General features: G+C 39.3%; 1 pseudogene; it reads right to left on the bottom strand.

The window, feature by feature from the left end:
- Window positions 1-1,364: 1,364 nt before the first annotated feature.
- LOC130866918 (polyadenylate-binding protein 2-like) lies at window positions 1,365-10,340 on the bottom strand (annotated as a pseudogene).
- Window positions 10,341-16,129: the final 5,789 nt, after the last annotated feature.

The raw sequence follows: 16,129 nt of genomic DNA, 5'->3' as shown, positions 1-16,129 counted from the left end.
GTAGCTTTGGTGCCTGTCCTGGAACTAGCTCTTGTAGACCAGGCTGGCCTCAAACTCACAGAGATCCGCCTGCCTCTGCCTCCCGAGTGCTGGGATTAAAGGTGTGCGCCACCACCGCCCAGCCCAAATGTCCTTTTCACAGAGGAAGTTTTCCAGTGTAGTCAACCTGCCAGTAGGTTAGTGGCCGGTCACTCTAGTAATGTTGTCATACATGGGGCTAAGTTTTGGTCTGTGCTAATGCGTAATATGGCAACTCAGCAAAACCGTGGCTAAGTCAGCCATGATGAGTTCAAGTCCATGTTCTTGAACCCATGCCTATCTCCCATTTTGGCAATGTGGCCACTTTGGTCATGGGCCCATGGACACTGACATGAATAACTGGGAAAAGAGGCTGACTGTACATGGAAGAGTCATTCTGTCTCAATGAGTTTTGAACTCCTCCTCAGCTGAATGAACCTTTTGATCAGCATTTACATGGAATAAAATGATCTTTATACCCCTTTCCCTTTCACAGAGATATTCACATTCTTCTTCCTCAGATGTCTTCTCTCACCAATTTTCCAATCATGCTCTTTACTAATCCCTCAGCATCCAGTCTAACCACTGGATAAAGTCCATCAATCAGTTCATTGCTAGTTGTCGATTAGACCATCTCTCCTTCCAAATAAACCACATTGAAATGTGTATTCTTTGATTTTCTGCCCACTGTGAACATTTCCTTTCACAAGCATCTTTCAGGGTTGTCCCAGACAGGGACTGTAATCCTGCAGCCGTCTAATTCTGGATGGTTCGTGCATAGTGTATTGAACCATCAGCCAGGGCCTAGTCATCTCTTTCTCATTCAACCAATCATAGGGAATAGACTATAGGTGTATTATTGACAGCAGAAGGCATAGTAACAGGAGTAGAAACCGTTGGAAGTTGGCCATCTCTTCATGTATCTTCCTTGCGTCTTCAGGACCTACTTTGTCCTGATTTCTATATACCACTTCCATTTGATAACAGGTTGCAGCAGTAAATGTCCTATTTTATAACTTGATAGATCTAGAAATACCCAGCTCATGATGGGCACTTCACATCACCTGGTAAGGTGGTGACTGTAATGGTTTAAGCCATTTCATAGTTGATACTCCTAGGTTCTAGGGGTCATACAGGGACAGACAAGCCCTCAGGCACCCAGGGATGTTAAAGGCTGCCTCCTGCATGATCCACATATTACTCAGTTAAGCCCTTCCCTGCTTGCATGAGCCCCATCATCTGCATATGATGTAGCCATGTCAACCCCCGTGTGCATGCACCAGACAGCTTGTCAAAGCTGGATGAGCCATCTTCCTCCCTCTCTGCACACTGACTTCCCAGGCCTGTGCACGTCCCCTCTAATAAACTCCTAAGAATATTTGTTGTTTGCTCTGTGTTTCCTTCGTGTTAAGAAAAAAATCCTAGCACATAGAAGCCCAATTAGGTTAAATGAAACCAAATCAAAATGTCCATCATTTTATTAAGTACAGCGCCCTCTGATGACTGTTCCCATGTTGGGAGACAGGATGGGGGTGGGGAGGGGGGTGGTGGGGGTGGCGAGAGGGAGGAGCCTATGCAAACTGGAAACTAAGTGTTTCTCCTCTAGGATCATACCTAAATACACTGTTGGAGAGGTCCTGACCCCTCCCTGGGGGAGGGGTTGTACCTGGTATGCTGGGATTTGTAGTCCAGGCTAATGCAACTCCTCATCCAGGGGGTGCTGAGATGAATGCCAGAGACTGGAGGCTATGTTCCAGACTTAACATTTCTCACTTGTGCCAATTAATTTCATTGACCCACTGTCAAATGTTCGGTTTTTCCCAGTGAATTGAATTAATAGTATGTGCGTGCATATTTGAGTATATTTATTTTTGTAAATGCTTTTATGGGCAGCAGTGGCAGATATTTGGAATGAATTTAAGAGGTAATATTGTTCCAATTCTCCAGTGCTCCTTTTTTTGGATGTTATTCAGATTTCTTGTTTTCCTGGGTTGTGTAAATTTTTTTTGTCTGTAGACTGTGTAGCAGCTGTGGCCTTCTACCTAGTCAGCCTTCTCAGAGCAAAAGCAGCTTTCTCTGAGATTAATAGAAATCACTATAACTGCTCCTCCAGAAGCACTGTATAGAGGGCTGTTAGGTGACTTTTCCTTGAAGTTTTCTGGTTTTGTGTTCACTATTTTTTTGTGTTTGTGAAAATTATGTTTTTGCTAATGTTATCTTTCAGAATAAGCATCAAGATTGATAGTCGACTTTTCAGTGTCATCTACTTGAATTTCAAGCAAGACCTTATGGTACAGTATGAACATGGCAGAGGCATTTCTTTCAATCATTTGTCTAATTTACATTTGTTCCTACATGATTTCGATGTAAGAATGTCCCTAAATGTCTCTGCTTTTACATTGTGATTATGGTTAGAAGTGGACTTGTTAACTGAGCATGCTTAAGGAAAGGGAGATGATACATGAGCATGTTCAGACTCCCTACGTAAAATCTCCATGCTTCATTTGTTAAGGAACAATATTGTTTGGCAAACAATTCCCACACTCTTTGTGCCTCCTGCAGGCAAGAATTTTTTTATCATTTCTTCTGTCTTGGCTGTTGAAATGACTGGCTATTTTTGGTAGTTAAAACTGACTACCTCTGGGATTATCTGATACACAAAAAGAATTGATTATACCTGAGAGAGATTTTACTTAAAGGTTTTTGAAATGGGAAAATTCTCCATTAATCTGTATAATTTCAGATGATAGGACACACATTAAGCTGCTTGGTGTTTGTACACACGTAACCAGTGAGCCATCTCTCCCACCCATGTCTGTGCAAAGTCTTAACACCAACACTCTTGAGCAGAGATAGTGGGATTTTCTGCATTTGAGACCTGACTGGCCTACAGAATGAGTCCCACAACTACACAGAAATATCCTATTTTGAAATCACACACACTCAAAAACTGAATCCAACAAAGACTATGGCCCAATTTAATCAGCATCTTACATTCTGGTAGCAGCAGTCACATATAAAGTATTTTGAAAAAGAAAAGTCTCTGTTTTGCCTCTGTGCTCTAGCTCAGGCTACCAAGCTCATTCCTTTACTAGCATTAGAGCCCACTTCATTGTAATTTTGATGAATACTTAAAACCATCTGAGTCACAGAGCCTTGTGGGCAGAACAACTACTAGATTCTTCACTTGACCTTAGACAAAAGCCTGAGAAGCAAGCTATTGGATTCTTCAATTGCCATTGGTAGGCAGCTATTCTTTTTTTTTTTTTTTTTTTTTGGTTTTTCGAGACAGGGTTTCTCTGTAGCTTTGGTGCCTGTCCTGGAACTAGCTCTTTTAGACCAGGCTGGCCTCGAACTCCCAGAGATCCGCCTGCCTCTGCCTCCCGAGTGCTGGGATTAAAGGCGTGCGCCACCACCGCCCGGCCTAGGCAGCTATTCTTAAGTTACCTGGACAAAACCTTGTGAGACATTCTAATAAGCCCACTTTTTACATATATGGTGAGATTCATTCTACCAGTCCTGTTGATGTAGAGAATCTTAAATACTGCAGTTGTATATTTTATTCACCTGACTATGGAGGGAGATGTGCTGGCTAACAATAGTGCTCCTGAAGATATTCTTTCTAGCTCCATTATTCTCTACATATTCAAATTGCCATGAAAATTACTCTTTTTATTATTATTCATTTGCCAGGCATTTGCTTTGAATTTAGGGAACAAAACCAGTAAAGCAATGGAGCGATTATCCAGCTTTCCAATGAGGAAAAGACCAAGCATTTAGCTTGAGATCTGGCTCCTGCTTTTCTCTTTCCTTTTGTGTAAAATCCCTGTGAAAACCATGTAAAAAGTACCTTCAGTTCATCTGACCTCAGAATGAAGCCACAGAACAAATATTTCATTTTGTAACTTTAAAACTCTCTTTAATTCTTAGTATTCTAGGCATCCTTACCTCTGTGGGAGAGGAAATTACTCCACCCACCTAGCACAGTTCACCTTACTAGTCACATAGTGTGCTGGAAGAAAAAGGGAAAGTTCCTAGGAGTGCATTAAAATGACATTGATTGCATTTGTAGCCAGGGGCAAGTGCTATTGAAATGCATATATTCTCAGATCTGGAGAAGTTCTCTATTAGGGTGAATGGACTGAACAGGAACCAGTATTCTGTCTCTTTAAGCACACTATATACCAATGGGAGGTGCTCTTGTCACTCAGGACTCACTAGCCAATCATGCACTCCAGGTGACCTGCCAGTCAGAAGCAGTGCAGGTCTCTTCCCGGCAGCCATCTTCAGTCTTGGCTTTGAAGAGGAGCTGGCGCCAGTGGATTCCTGTTCTCGGGTGCAGTTGCTGTTGCAGGGAGATGACGCACTGAGAACTTTGGCAAAATGGAGAAGCACCACATGGTGAGTGAGGAAATGCTGTCTCCTGATGGGGAGGAGCAGAGGGCAAGGTGCGGAAGACACTATGGTGTTATCTCCATTGGTGGGAACCTGTCGCCATATTCCCTGTATGTGAAGTTCCTCGTGGTTCCTGATAACTCCTGAACCTAGGGGCAGGCCTCTGAATAACTTTGCTCTGTGGCTTCCTCTCCTTAGAGTATTGAGAGCAGGAAGTTGTGTGTAAAAACACTTTCCTAGTCAACTTCAACAGGGTTCATGCATTTATGGAAACAAGTTGCAAAACTCAGAGAAGCCTAGATTCTCCAATATCTTCTCGATATCGAGCACTTTGCATTTAAGCTTTAAATATGATCTGAATTTATATTTAAATTTGTGGAAGTTATCAAAGGCGTCTCACGTTGTGTAGCTTTCCACTACTGTACCAAAATGTAGAAGAGTAGAATTGGTGATACAATAGATTGAACAATGCTTAAAAAATAATTAAGTCTTACAAAGTAGAATTTAGCAGAGGGAGAACTGCATCTAAAATACCGAGACTTTAGGTATTTGCTAATTAGGGCTGGTAGAGATTAGAATGCCCGGGTATACATTGTTCACCAGGATTGTCCAGATATTTGACTCCAAACCATTTCAAAGAAGCCATCACTGATTTAAAAATAAAAAGTCACTGTCAGGTGGTGGTGGTACACACCTTTAATTCCAGCACTCTTGAGGCAGAGGCGGGTGAATTTCTTTGCGTTCAAAGCCAGCCTGGTCTATAAGAGTTCCAGGACAGGCTCCAAAGCTACTGAGAAACCCCATCTCGAAAAATCCCCGAGCGCAGGGATTAAAGGTGAGCCCCACCACTTCCCCTGTAAGATGCTATTTTTCTTCACGTATGGGAGGTATCTTCTGCACCACCTCCCCACCCTATCTTATTTATCTTTTACTTGTCCAGTCCAGTCTTTCTCCTCCCTCGTGATCTTCACATTAGAACCCTGTCAGTGAAGAATGACCTGCTGTAACAGGTCATTGGCGTACTTAAGAGAATATTCTGAGAATACTTTTGCCTAAATATTTCGACTGGCAAGTTGCTTGCTTCTATTTCAATTGTTCAGAGTATAATCTGGACCATTATTCTAAGGGATACTTATAGATAACAGCATATATTGAATGCAAAATCTGTCTAAGCTAGGTCCCGTTGAGCATTGGACAGAGATCAATGCATAACTTCATTAAAGAGACCTTTCTTTATTAATCTTCTGAATGTGTATTGTGATTTCTCAGTAGAAAGTCATATTAATTCTAGAAGAGCTGCATTTACATCCCAATATTAATATTGTTTCTGAGACAACTTCTGTTATGTTGACTCAGGTGGCCTTGGTCCCTGTCTGTTGCTTTCCTGGGCAACCTTGAGTGTCCTCTATATTACACCTTCAAAGTTCTTAAATGACTATACCAATTTACAGTTTTAAAATTATGTATTTGCCTGGTAGTAGTGGTGCACACAGAGTCTACAAGAACTAGTTCCTGGACATACATGAAAGCTACAGAGATACCCTGTCCCAAACAAAACCAATACATTAAAATAAAATAAAATAAAATAAAATAAAATAATGCATTTGAGCCATGTAGTTGACTGCCAATGCAGCCACGGGAAAAGTATTTACATATGGAACATTTCTTCTCTCCTCAGACCACAATAGGAAGAATAGATTATTGTGTGCACTGCAGGGGGCACAGCATAGGCAATCAGTTGTTGGAGCCACCACTATGAAAAAGGGCCTGACTATGGTAGCAAGAGAGGTTTGTAATTGCCCACCGTGTGTAAATTAATGTCATGTGAATGAACACAGACCATCTTGTGTGTGGGTCCAGATTAGGAAGGTTATCTTGAGTCAAGGAACATTGAATTTGCAATTAGGCAACTATCTTCTGCAGATATGATCGATATTTTTTTAATTGAAATTTATTGAGCTCTACAATTTTCTTTGCTTCACTTCCTGCTTCTCAACTCCCCCATTCAACCCTCTCCCAAGGTCCCCATGTACCTGATTTACTCAGGAGATCTTGTCTTTTTATACTTTATACTTCCCATGTAGATTAGATGTATATAAGTCTCTCTTAGCCTACTCTTTTTTAAAAAATACTTATTTATTTTTTATGTATACAATGTTCTGTCTGTGTGTATGCCTTCAGGTCAGAAGAAGGCACCAGACTTCATTACAGATGGTTGTGAGCCATCATGTGGTTGCTTGGAATTGAACTCAGGACCTTTGGAAGAGCAGGCAATGGTCTTAACTGCTGAGCCATCTCTCCAGCCCTAGCCTACTCTTTTTTAAAGTCAATATAGAAAATTTTATTTAATCTCAAAAGTGCATTTTTGGAGCATTGAGAGAGGGTTTCTCTGTAGCTTTGGAGCCTGTCCTGGAACTAGCTCTTGTAGACCAGGCTGACCTCAAACTCACAAAGATCTGCCTGCTTCTGCTTCTGAGTGCTGGGATTAAAAGCATGTACCACCACTGCCCAGCTAAAAGTGCATTATTATCATCACATTAAAAATCACTTTTTGGTATCAGTTTCAAAACTTTCTTTAAGTGTGTTGCTGCTGTTATCTCTATTTGTTTCTGTTCTCCAATGTTTTTAAGTCATTGATAGTTTCATTTCATTTCTTTCAAGTTATGTTGATTTCTATGTAGAGCAATGTCTCCTATACTTTAGGCTTGCCTGTTGCTCTGTAATTGAGAATTATTTTGAACACCTAATCCTGCCTCTGTTGCCAGTTCTGGGAAGACAGACCTGCAACTCCTTCCAGGTTTCTCCTCCACTAGTCAGTGAGAAAGAAAAATAGAGCAGATAATGAGTGTCTGCTAATCATTCTGGCTTTTGTTGGGGACTTAGAAATGAAGAGGGATTGGTATAAGAATTGAACTCAATGACCAACTTTGAAGCTGGTGGAGACAGTGCAGGAGGTGAGATGTTGGCCTTGAGTGTTAGAGCTTTCCTCCTTCAACTGAGATTACTTATGTGGATCAGGTAGCCCTGATTGATCAGTTGTGATGCTGTATTATTATCCTGATTGACCATTGTTTTCAATCCACAGACAATGGCAATCTGGGTGTGGGACTGACCTTATCTTGAAACCTAATTGTGATATTACAATAGTTCATCAAAAATAGATGATCTGGGTAAAATATAGTGTCCCTGGTTAACAGGACTGTTACTTTTCTGGATTAAGATCTTCATCTTTATGGAAAATACATGACAAATATTTATTGTGCTCTAATACGAATCCATAGTCTCTGGAAGACATGGCTTTTAGCCTATTTCAACTTTTCAAAATAATTTTTGAGATTAAAACTACATCATATTCACATTGTCTTTCCTCCCTCCAAGCCCTAACATGATCCTGATTGTTTTCTAATTCATGGTTTGTTTTTCTTTAACAATACTTACAAAGTAACCACAGTTACACAGGAACAGTGATTCTTTTATGAATGTGACCTGTGTTTGTCTTCAGGATTTTCCATCTCTGAGGCAATGGATTGGCTGCACTGGAAAGTGAGTGTGTAATGCAATGTGCACACAAAGGATCCTGTCCTTTGGATGAGAAACAGGATGTGGTGTAGGAGAGTCGAATTTTGTGTACTAAATACAAACTTTCTAAACTAGGGCACTGTATGCTGGGCTGGGAGGGTAGAACTGGAAGGACTGTGCTGTCTGAGTCATTTGATCTCTGATCCTCCTATAGAGGAGCTGCTAATATTGTGAGGCCAAGCTAGGTGGCCCTAGCCTGTGAGGAATTCTGGGAAGGGTTAGCAATGGGGAGTATTAGTAGCAGTTTGTGGGTTTTTTCCATGATTCTATTCTGCCTCTGTAGTAGAGGTATTAAGGAAGATCACAAGGTATACCATGGTGAGTGTTGGGTGTTCAGGTCTGTTGAACTGTCATTTCTGCTGTGACTTGGACTGATCATGAGGCAGACTGTAGGTATGTTGGTCCATGTGGTTCATGTTGGCAGTGTCCCTTGTCTTCTGAGCCTCCCTGTGTATGAATTTATTGGGGCAGGGGAGTTTCTGGATATTCAGGATATGATGGTGATTGTCCAGAGTACACACATGGACACTGCTCTTGGTGTGCAGTGGGAAGAGAAATTAGAAAACTGAAGGTCTAGATTCCAGAAGTTCTCAATATTGCATTTCAATTTCAGATTTGTGTTATAAAGATTACAAATAGTTTAGGAACTGGTAGGAAATGATGATATTGATCTTCTAGCAATGCATGATTAGAAGGCTTTTAATGTGATGCTGCCACTAGCTGCAATGGTGTGATCCAGTGAAGTTTAGTTCCAGGGAACAATGGAATTTCTGATCTGCAGAGATTTCTCAGATGTGCATTGTGTTGGGCAGGTAGATGGAGCATAATTCTCTTCTTGGGCCATAAACCATGTAGGAGAAAATAAATTTTGAATTGTTTTTCTTTTTTTCATAAACAACTTTCCTCATAACACATTATTTTAAAAAAACACATCCCTTGTAATTGAGTTTAAAAAATAAACAAAATGCAGCTCCCACCACCTTATTCCCAATTCTTCCCATTCCCTGCAAATAAAAGGGAAAATTGTAAACAAAAAATAAAACTAAACAAGAACACCTGATAAACAACAACACCAACAAAAACAACAGTGCAAAACTTCCCAAAACAAAGTAGTGTATTTCCCCAGGGGTAAGTGGAATTTTCACTGAATCCACTGTGAGTGAGTTCTTTCTGCTACAAAAATCTGCAAAGAAAGACTCAAGACAGAGAAATAAACAAAAAGGAACCCAAAAAAATGTACCAGACAAACTTTAGAGGCAGGGGCCCTGAGGAAAGAAGGGTAGCGTGTGCCTAGACCTGGAAAATCAGGAGCAGGCAGGGACTGCAAAAGGCAGAGAGAAGATGAGGGAAGGAAACAAGCTGAACAGATTGGTGCCCTCCAGAGCTCTAGGTAAAAAAAATGCCTCCTACCATCCATGCCCACCTACCCTTGAGCAGGCCCAAAGAGAGTGAAGTGGAGCAGGAAAATAGGGAGCAGGTTGCACATTTGAGAAGTGTCCATATTAAATCTCCAGAGGGAATATGTCACCCCTGCCTTAATCCCTGGGCCTGCCCTACTGCCCAGAGCAGGTTTCTCCTCATTTAGTTATGTGATTCTCCCTCTTCCACAGTATATTTATTTATTTATTTATTTATTTATTTATTTATTTATTTATTTATTATGTATACAATATTCTGTCTGCGTGTATGTCTGCAGGCCAGAAGAGGGCACCAGACCTCTTTACAGATGGTTGTGAGCCACCATGTGGTTGCCGGAAATTGAACTCAGGACCCTTGGAAGAGCAGGCAATGCTCTTAACCGCTGAGCCATCTCTCCATCCAGTATATCTTTTTTGGAAAATAAATTTCCACCTTCCATTTTTCTTTTCTTTTTTTTTAAATTCTATTTTTTTCTTGATCCAAGGGCCAACTGTTTAAACCACTGTAGAATCCAGAGTGGGAGCTGTTGTAATTGGTAGTTTGGGCACGGTATGGGGCACACAGGTAACCTGTCTGTTGTGCTGATGGGAATCACCTTGATCTGTCTCCCTCTAAACAGAGAATCATCTAAAGCCAGGGAAATCCTCACTGAATCTTTGTCTAAGAATTCTATATATGCAAAACCTTTGGCAATGCCACTGAATTTGTCACAGACTGTAGTAACACAGTTGAATGAAACCACATCCATGAAAGTGAGTTTCCAGCTCTTCTGCTGTTGCACCATAGTCCACATTGCCAACATAGATGGAACTGGCATCAACCTCCATCTTCTCCTCAAGAGACGTGATCACTGAGCCAGCATTGCCTGGGGTTGTACTCTTATTCATCTGCTTCTCTACCTCATTTTGTAGCTCTTTTTTTTTTTTTTTTTTTTTTGGTTTTTTCGAGACAAGGTTTCTCTGTGGTTTTGGAGCCTGTCCTGGAATTAGCTCTTGTAGACCAGGCTGGTCTCGAACTCACAGAGATATGCCTGCCTCTGCCTCCTGAGTGCTGGGATTAAAGGCGTGCACCACCACCGCCCGGCGTAGCTCCTTTAAGTTCTCATTCTCTTCCTCTATCTTCCTGACTCCCTGAAGCTTTGATCACTTCTAGCAATCATATAGAGAATATCATACACAAAAAATATGCAAACATACACAAAAAATAGCAATAACCTTATTTTCAGAAGTGCTTGGAACTCCAAGTAGTTAGAGTAAATCAAGTTGACTTACATGTACACTGATTCTTTAAAAATCTATTCTCTTGAAATTCCATTTAAAAAGATTTCATTTCCTCACTGTGGTGCAGACTTGGATTCCATCACCAATTTTAGGAAACACCATGGTAAGTGATCCTAACAGACATCATTTTCTTTAGCAGAAGAGAATGAAATGCTTTTAGTAATCAAATCTATTTTCTGTAAAGTAAAAACATGAAAAGATTTCAAGTGAATATTATAAATTTTGTTGAAACAGCCCTTCTCACTGAACCCATTTTCTATTATTGGTAAAGGAAAGAACAGGAGTGTACAGGATGTGTGATGGCCAGTGATTCAGTGATTTTGATTAGAACCTTGTTGTTCTTAAGAATCAATATATATATATATGTGTGTGTGTGTGTGGGTGTGTGTGTAAGTGTGTGTGTAGATTTGTGTTTGTGCCTTGTTTTGTCAATGGTGTCATCCATATTGTTGATTTTGTGAACCATAATTTAATTATATCATTCATTGTTTTTGAAAATTATGAACCTTCTCCAGTTTGTACTCAGAATATTTTTTATACTCTTTGGTGACTAACAGGTTTACTTTTCTCTTCTTGATCTCAGATGCTTCCTTCTAATTATTTTATTTTATTTTTTCATTTATATTTTAACAATAAAGCTTGCCTGAAGATCATAAACTAAACAGATGCCATGGCCAGCCTTACACCCCAGGCAATACTGACACACAGCTTTAATCACAGTAGTCACACCAGTTTGTTGTAGAGTCAATGCTGGTGTCTCATATCTTTAATCTTATCACTAAGGAGTTGCAGATAGGAAGTGGCATGCCTAGGCAGAGAGAGGAATATAAGTTGGTAAGAGAGAGGAGCTGAGGATTGAGTGTTTTGTAGAAACAGCATTCACTCTGAATACTTATAGAGACAGGATATCCCATTTCGTGAGTCTTACAACATTTATCTAGGGCTTCACTTGGAGGAAATGCTGAGGCTAAGGAAAAGTTAGATTAAGAGAAATGAAGACAGAATCATAGGTTAGACTGAGAGGATGAAAGGTCAATAGAAAACAGCCTGAGTTTATTTCTCAGCCAGCATATATACTAAACAGAGTCAAAAGGCAGATCAAAAAGCAGTACAGTCAGCTCCCGACCTCCCTGCACTGTGCTTGGAGGCAGCTCAAACCTGTGCATTATCTGATTCAGCTAAGCAGCTTCTAATTACTAACAAGGAGTGCCCCTGGCTCGCCTACACTAGCCCAAATCTTAGTAGAAAAAAAATAGACTCTTTTGAGCTGGGCAAAATGCTTTTTCTGTTGGCTAACACAGATGTTATTCAAAGTCCTCAAGGTTACTAGAAGAATAACAGCAGGCATGCTCAGACTCAAATAGAATCTTTAAGTCTGAAATGACAGCTGGGCGGTGGTGGCGCACGCCTTTAATCCCAGCACTCGCGTGGGGGGGGGGTGCAGTGGCAGGCGGATCTCTGTGAATTTGAGGCCAGCCTGGTCTACAAGAGCTAGTTCCAGGACAGGAACCAAAAAACCTATGAAGAAACCCTGTCTCAAAAATAAAAAAAAAAAAACAAGTCTGAAATGACTCCAGATGGAAAATGAGTCACATGTGGGCTCCCACATTGGACTGGGAATTTTATAGAGCTAAGAACTAGTGGCTGGATCCTGTGCTTCTCTGATCTTTCAGCTTTCAGCCCTACTATCTGACTACAGGACTTATGAATAAGATCAGTTTGCACTACATCTAAAATCTAATTTAAATAAAAGGCTTCTTCTTAATTCCTGTTCATGATTTTGGCTCTAAATCTCTATCAAGTAACTTAAAATTAAGTTTTCGAATTCTGTATATAAATAAAAAACTATGCTCCTTTTAACCGCTTTGAGCTTTACTACATACAACACTTAATAGGTTTTCTACAGTAAACCACAATCATTCTTAGCAGTGACCATTAAAATCTTAAAGACGGGCTTAGGGTCCCACAACATTGAATCCTCCTAAAGTGTGGTAATGCCACTAAACTGACTACCCTCTTCCAAAGGTCAGCTTTGGACTATTAATTATTCACGACAATTCTAAGATTACTATCTAAGATGGTCCTCATGCACTACACTAGCCAGAACTTGAGATAATTCCTCCACTTTCCCATTACACAAAGACTGGACAAGAGATAATACAGGCAATTCTCCCATGAATTGAAATTATCCTAGGTTTATTTCAGGGACCCTTATAGATGTCATTTCCCACAGACAACAAAAAGTAATTTCAAAAGCATGGTTCCCATATTCCCAAGAGTTGGGGGAAGCAGTTTGGTCATTCATTAGGTCATGATTTATGTCATCATTGAGGTGGAGGCGGTAACAAGTTACTATGGGTAGTGGTAAAAAAATATAAACAAAGGAGATAATATTTAATTATCTTGTTCTGAATAGAAAATTGGAAGATATAGAAATTATAGGATAAATGATAGATTACTAATTTGACTTCAAATAAAAAACTATTTTTATTAAATATTTTACATTAGTATGGATTTTTGTATATTAATATACATTTGAGATTATTTTTGTTATATTGTAGATGTTGCTAATCTTATTTAACATATTTTTTATATTCATGGAAATTCAAGGTTATTTTTGATAAAACATACTGTACATACATTTTTACTCTTTTTTTTTTTTTGGTTTTTTGAGACAGGGTTTCTCTGTGGTTTTGGAGCCTGTCTTGGAACTAGCTCTTGTAGACCAGGCTGGACTCGAACTCACAGAGATCCGCCTGCCTCTGCCTCAAAGTGCTAGGGTTAAAGGCATGTGTCACCACCGCCCGGCTTACATTTTTACTCTATGTTAGGTTTTCTGCCCAACAAGTCACTTTACGATGTAAAATAAATCTCTTTTCCTGAAAATTACTATTACAAGCTATTTAAATTAATAAAATTACAAGTTAATAGTTACATATTATAATCATACTTATAGTCATGTTATGTAGGCTTTCAAGGCGAAGCAAAAAGACATTTCATTTTCATTTTTTTCATGATATGGTTCCTTTGTATTAATCTGGTTGTCCTGGAAATCACTTTGTAGACCATACTGACCTTGAGCACACTGAGATCAACCTGCTTTTGCCACATAAGTACTGGTATTGAAGACATACACCATCACTCCCTGGCCAAAAATACATTTTAAATAAGTTGTCAAACATTTCCTATTCAAAATATGGCATTCTATTTAAAATATGGCATTTAAGATGTTATGATTATATAAGGCTTTTATGGCAAGACATGTCTGTTCCTGACAACACCAATCTACTTCAGAGAAATGATGGATATCATAGAAATGACTAAATGTAGATAACTTTCTTGCTGGCAATACTTAGGCACTGGCAAGAAACTGCCCTTTGACTTAATTACTGAAAGTATACCGTCCAAGTTTGATAGGCAGGACACGAAAGAAAGTGACAGCTGAGCATTGCCATGGCAAAGCAGGACAATCCTTCAAAATTCCTGCTTCACAGAAACTTGGTCAGATCTTCTAGGTGTATAGGCTAAAGTTAAAAGTCCAACAGTACAGTGGAATCTTGGGTGACTGTCCAGGCAGTCAGTAGTTTATGTCATTTCTTGTTTTTTTTTTTAAATTGTTTTTATTAAGGTATATATTTTTCTCTGCTCTCCTCCCTACCTCTCCTGTCTTTTTCTACTTTCCATGTAGATTATATCCATGTGTATTTGGCTTAGATTCCTTTTTGTTATCTAGGTTCTCTGAGGTTGAGAATTGTTCACTGGTTTTCTTTGCTTAAGGTCTAAAATCCACTTATGAGTGAGGACATTGTATATTTGTCTTTCTGGGTCTGGGTTACCTCACTCAGTATGATGTGTTCTTGATACATAAATTTGCCTGGAATTTCAAGATGTCATTATTTTTTCTGCTGTGTGGTACTCCATTGTATAAATGCAGCACATTTTCCTCATCCATTCTTTGGTCAGGGAGTGTTTAGGTTGTTACCAGGCTAATACAAATAGTGCTGATATGGATATAGCTGGACACATGCCCTTGGGGTATGATTGAGAATCATTTAGGTATATACTCCAAAGTGGTATTGCTTGGTCTTGAGGTAGGTTGTGTCCTAATTTTCTGAGAAATAACCATTCTGATTTCTAAAGTGATTGTACCAGTTTGCATGCCCACCAGCAGTGGAGAAGTTTTCCCTTCACCCCACATCCTCTCCAGCATAAACTGTCCTCAGTGTTTTTGATCTTGGCTATTCTTACAGGTGTAAGTTGGAATCTCAGAGTTGTTTTTACATTTTTTAATGGCTAAGGATGTTGAGCATTTCCTTAAGTGTCTTTCAGTCATTTTATAGTCATCTGTTGAGAGTTCTCTGTTTAATTCTGTACAATTATTTTTATATTGCCTTATTTGTTCTTCTGATGACCGGTTACTTGAGCTCTTTATATATTTTGGATATCAGCCCTCTGTTTGATGTGGGGTTGAAGAAGACCTTTTTCCATCCTGTAGGCTGCCGTTTTATTGAACATTTCCTCTGCTTTTCAGAAAGGTCTCAGTTTTAGGTGGTCCTATCTGTTAAATATTGCTATTAGTGTTCATGCTGCTGGGGTTATATTTAAAAAGTGGTCTCCTGTACCAATGTGTTCAAGTGTACTTCCAACTTTCACTTCTATGAAGTTTAATGTGGTTGGTTTTATGTTTTGATCTATTTGGACTTGAGATTTCTGCATGGAGATAGATAAACACTATATTTTCTGTTTAGTCAGGTAGTATTGTATCCTTCTCAGGTCTCTAATGGAGTTAAATACTAGATAATTGTAATTCTCTCTGTTACCAAATTGAAACAATTCAGAAACTAGCATGAAATATGTAAGGTTAAGAGATATAAAAAGTTTATTTTAGGTTGGGATAAAAAATGATTTAGGTGCAACACTTTGGACTTACCTAGATAGGATAGATAATAAAGTATTTTCTCTAAATTTACCAAATACAAATGGATTGGTCATTGTTTCCTATATATATTTGTACTTAGTTGTTGTATATTTTGTATATAGCTTTACTGTGTTAGTTAAATCCTTCACTTTTTATTTAATAAGAAAGGGGAAATTATGACATTTTGATCATGTTCTCACAATAAAGCTTGCTTGGGGTGAGGACAGAGCTAATAACAACCTGACTGAAAATTAACCTAGAGGTTTGGAGGTCTTTGACCAAGTAGGAATCAGGATTATTAAGGCAGGCTTGAGAGAAGATAAGGGCTCTTTTCTTGCATGGAAAGCTTGAAGAGGTAGTAGTCACCAGTGGCTGATCAATTGATTTTCTGATCTTTCAAGTTCTTACCCTGCTATCTGACTCCTGAGTTTTTATTTTATTATATTATATTTCAGTTTACTTTAGTTTAGTTTGGCTTAGTTTTTCTGAGACAGGGTTTCTCTGTGGCTTTCGAGCCTGT

Source organism: Chionomys nivalis, chromosome 26 (genome assembly GCF_950005125.1).
Source record: "Chionomys nivalis chromosome 26, mChiNiv1.1, whole genome shotgun sequence".
Classification (NCBI taxonomy): domain Eukaryota; kingdom Metazoa; phylum Chordata; class Mammalia; order Rodentia; family Cricetidae; genus Chionomys; species Chionomys nivalis.
Note: the sequence above shows the minus strand (reverse complement) of the source record. Positions and strands in the feature narration are given on the sequence as shown.